Here is a 5,013-nt window from a genome sequence, read left to right as displayed (position 1 = left end):
CGCTACCGACGTTATCACTCAACGAGCCAAGGGACGCCACAAGAGAGCGAGCTCCAGCGACACTACCGACATTATCACTCAACGAGGCCTAGTGACGCCGAAACGAAACGTGCCAAGGGACGCCGCAAGAGAGCGAGCTCCAACGACGCTACCGACGTTATCGCTCTACGAGGCCTAGTGACGCCGCAACGCCAGCAACGCCGCGAGACCCAGAGACGCCATGGAACAACTAAAGCAAAAGCGGACGGCTCTGAGGTCTCAAGTAACGAGACTGATCTCCGACATCGACGCAGCTATCGCAAGCCACTGCGACGAGCGAAGCTTCAACGTATTATCGGTGAGGCTCAGTGAGTTGCGAATACAGCTGAGCAACGTGAACGCATCCATCGAACCAGTGGTACCTGACGGAGACGCTGAGCAAAACTACGCCCGCACGATTGAATATGACAAGATCGTCACGTACATCGCCACCATCGCACAGGAGGTAGAGGAACTCCGACGAGCGAGGCCCCAAGCCGGTACAACGCGGATTCACAACGACGGCGACGGACACGTTGCAACCTCTAAGGTGAAGCTGCCGAAACTAGAGTCTCAACGGTTTGGCGGTGCAGCTACCGATTGGCAACCCTTCTGGGAAGAGTACAAGCAAGCCATACAAGACAACGATAGCCCTTCTAACGCTGAGAAGTTCTTGTACCTGCGGTCGGCGCTTACGGGAAAGGTAGCATCGGCGATAGCCGGCATTCAAGCAGCGGGAGAAAACTACGATACCGTTGTTGAGCTTCTCAGGGAGCGCTTCGGTCGGACTGACGTTCTCATTCAAGAACACCTCTCCCAACTACTTGATTTGCCAGCAGTACGACACTCGAGCGAGGTGAGCGGATTGCGACGTCTCTATGACCACTTGCGACGTAATATGGCCGCTCTCACCGCGCTCGGGGTGAAGAGCGACACTTACGGAGCTATGCTCTGCTCTGCGCTACTGACAATGCTGCCAGGAGAGTTAGTCATTGACTACCACAAGTGTTGACGTCCTACGGACAAGGAAAACGACGGTACCAAAATAGAGAGCCTACAACGCTTTCTTAAGCTCGAAGTGGAAAGCCGTGAAGAGGCTCAACAAGTTCGTCAGCGAGAAGCCAAGAGTATGAGCCATACAAAGATAACAGAAGGCGGAAAGGCTTCTCTCAAGGGATCAGCCGCTGCTGTTTCCTCAACTAGTCGCTCCAAGCAGACTGAACCGTGCGCATTCTGTGCCATGAAGAACCACGCTACACGATATTGTCAGTCATCAATTTCTCTGGAGGAGAAGAAGCAAAGATTTTGAGAAGCAGGACGATGTTTCCGGTGTTCGATCAAGGGACACTCCTCCAAAGAATGTCGCAACAAAAGAATCATATGTGAAACATGCGGGCGAAGGCACATAACTCAAATGTGTGACCCATCCTGGAAGAAAAGTAAGAACACCGCAGCAGAGTTACACTCTTCGACTGGCAGGAAGAGCGATAAAACATTTGCTGTACTACTTCATACAGCTCAGGTCTGGGCAGAAGGGAACATTAAAGAGCTCTCACGCGCATCCTTTTTGATGGAGGAAGCCAACAAACTTTTGTGATAGAAGAACTTTCACGAAAGCTGCAGCTCGAGGTTGTTGGTGAAGAAGACATTACTATCTACCCTTTTGGAGGAGCAGGAAACATCATCAAGGAAAAACGCAGAAGGGTACGAGCCTGGCCGAAAAGCCAGTGCAGCCAAAAGAAGCACTGCCTAGAAGCTCTGGAGATACCAGAGATTTGCTCCGATCATCTTTTTCTACCTGAGAGTGTAATGGAAGGAGTCCAAGTACAGATAGCTGATCTGGCAGACGTCACCTTGCCACCAGCCCAGTTAACAAGACATGGCATTGACATTCTTATCGGTGCTGACTACTATTGGACTCTTGTCTCTGGTGAGATCCAAAAAGTGCAAGGCACTCTAGTCGCTGTCAAAACAGACTTAGGATGGACACTTCAAGGACCGATTTCCCAGAGCGGTTTGACTGCCTCCTGTTCTATTGCGGCAGTTCTGAAGGCCAATGTGGGTGGAAGCACATGCTCATTGTCTACCGAGCTCCGGTCATTTTGGGAGCTGGAAAGCATGGGCATCACCGATCCTAACCTCCCACAAAAGGAAGAGGAGAATGAAGTTGTCAGAGCATTTACATCATCCATCAAGCAAACTACCGGACGGTACGAGGTGGCCTTAGCTTGGAAGCCAATGAACATTCAGCTGGCAGACAACGAAGGAGTTGCAAGGAAGCGTCTGGTTAGCCTCACAAAGAAGTTGCTTAAGGACGATGTGATGCTGACTATGATAAGACAATTGGCCAGTATCTCCAGCAAGGATTTGCAGAAAAGATTTCACCGAGTGCAGAAAAGGCAGAGAACCGAGTGTACTACATGCCTCACCGTGCTGTGTTACGACCTGACAGCCTCTCGTCCAAGGTCAGAGTCGTGTTTGATGCGCCATCAAGAGGGTGTCTCTCTCTGAATGACGCGCTAGAGCCAGGACCAAACCTGAATCCAGACCTCCTGAAAGTGTTACTGAACTGTAGGGCTCATCGTATCGGTTTCAGTGCAAACATCGAGAAGGCATTTCTACAGATATTACTGAGACTGCAAGATCGTGACGCTCTACGATTTTTCTGGTACGAACGGATGCCAACGAAGGAAGAGCCAAACCCTCCTGTAGAGGTTTGGAGGATGACAAGGGTTCCTTTCGGAGCGATCAGTAGCCCGTTCCTTCTCGCAGCGACGCTACGTCACCACTTGTCAATAACAGAGGACTATCCGGAAACAACGAAATCACTAGCGAAAGACTCTACGTCGATGATCTTATCATCGGAGCGGACACCGAGGAAGAGGCGGAATAGTTCTATCGACAAACATTACATGTCATGAAGCTAACCGGAATGACAATGCGGAAGTGGCACACAAATTCTATGGAGCTGCAGCAGCTATTCAACGAGGAAGCGCCGGGCGGCGCTGCTAAAGAAACTTTCTCTCCCAAGACTTGAATTGATGGGAATGGTGATAGGGGCACGGCTAAAGGACTTCCTTACTAGGTCGTTGAACCTACTAGTCGCCAGCTGGTACCTCTGGACAGATTCAACAATCGCACTACATTGGGTGCGAGGTTCTGCTGAACAGTGGAAGCCCTTTGTGGCCAATCGAGTATTGAAGATCCAACAGCTGACTGATCCAGAACTTTGGAACCCTTGCACTAGACTAGAAAATCCGGCTGATCTGCTCAGAAGAGGGTAACACCCGAAGCACTCAAGTCGAGTGCGGCATGGTGGAACGGACCGCCATGGCTTACGGAGCCACCTGCTGCCTGGCCAACGCATGAAGTGGGTGTTGATATGACCGCGGCAGGGGATGAAGAGAAGAAACAAGTTCGAGTCCGTAGCGTGACACTGAAAGAAGAACAGGTTTTTCCTATGCAGCGCCACAGTTCCCTCTCGAAGCTTGTTCGAGTTGTTGCCTGGATACGACGACTGATACATAACTCTAGACATCCCAGCCAAAAACACAAGGGTTGCTTGACGACCGAAGAAGTAGCACAAGCTCAAATGTGTCTGATCCTGCAGGTTCAACAGGAGGCGTTACAGAGAGAGCTCCAATGCGTTCGACGCTCAGCACGCATGGAAAGCAAATCTTTGTTACGGGTCTTGCACACATGCCTGGACAAGGACGGGGTGCTGAGGGTCGGAGGACGCCTCAGTAACGCTGACATGTGCGACAATGCAAAGCATACCATCATTCTTCCATCAAGTCATCATTTTACCGAGCTTTTGACCAATGCCACGCATTGACGACCTCTCCACGCTGGTCCCCTTGAGACTCTTCTGAAATGCGGGAACAGTTCTGGGTCGTTCGAGGAAGACAGATGGTAAAAAAGGTGCTGAAGAAATGTGTGATCTTTGACCGTGTCAACAGCCGAGCGGCCACCGAGCCAGTTACTCCACTCTCTCGAGACAGAGTAACCCAAGCGGCCCCCTTTGAGGTGACTGGTGTGGACTTCGCGGGACCGCTCAACACAAGGGATAAAGGCAACAACAAGAAGTCTTAAATTCTCATTTTCGCCAGTGCCGTTACCCGTGCCATTCACCTTGAACTAGTCACCGACATGTCCACCCCCCATTTTCTGATGGCCTTCAGACGATTTGTGTCAAGAAGAGGAGTGTGCCGAGTGGTCTTTTCTGACAATGCAAAAACGTTTCAGCGTGCTTCAAGGGACCTGAAGAAACTGTGGACAACGTTGCATGGAGAGGAGATACAAGCCTACTTCGCAGATCGGCAGATAGAGTGGAAGTTTATAATCGAGAGAGCTGCCTGGTGGGGTGGGTTCTGGGAGAGGATGGTCCGGTCGGTAAAGTCCTCGCTCAAGAAAGTTTGGGTAACAGCTACTGCAACTTCGAAGAACTGAGGACCATCTTAAATTGAGGCTGCAATTAACTGAAGACCTCTAACATACATAACATTGAAAGAATAAAACACAGACAACAAGCACAGGACAACCACTTTCTTTCATTTAGCAACGCAGTTTATTTTGGGCAAAGACATTGCACCCTGAGCGAGACCCCGACAAGATAGGTTGATAAGGGAGAAGGCTAACAGGGAGATGAAAAGGGTGATATGGGGGACGGAAAGAAAACTTGGGAGATGGAAAGGCGCTAAAGGGGAAAGGAAACTGGGAGATGGAAGGGGTGATAGGAGAAGGAAAGGGGGAACCACGAGGCACGGGCAGAACTACCGGGATGTTGTGTATTTACGGGGAGTTGCGATATTTTCCTTTTCCGGACCTGCTGCACAGAAAAAGTTTACTCCATCCCTCTCAAATGCGGTGCCGAGTACATAGAACAAACTGGCCGATGTAGCAATGCCCGCTTGAGAGAGCACGAAAACGAGTCCACTTCAAGAACCGACAACCCCATTCATCTGTTCGCGGTTCACGCGAACGAATGCATTGGAT

At 50.5% G+C, this 5,013-nt stretch overlaps 1 pseudogene; it reads left to right on the top strand.

The window, feature by feature from the left end:
- The first annotated feature begins 220 nt into the window (after positions 1-220).
- Positions 221-1,615, top strand: LOC115313299 (annotated as a pseudogene).
- Positions 1,616-5,013: the final 3,398 nt, after the last annotated feature.

This window comes from Ixodes scapularis, unplaced genomic scaffold (genome assembly GCF_016920785.2).
Source record: "Ixodes scapularis isolate PalLabHiFi unplaced genomic scaffold, ASM1692078v2 PGA_scaffold4__175_contigs__length_147842914, whole genome shotgun sequence".
NCBI classification, from domain to species: domain Eukaryota; kingdom Metazoa; phylum Arthropoda; class Arachnida; order Ixodida; family Ixodidae; genus Ixodes; species Ixodes scapularis.
This window is presented reverse-complemented; position numbering and strand designations above follow the sequence as displayed.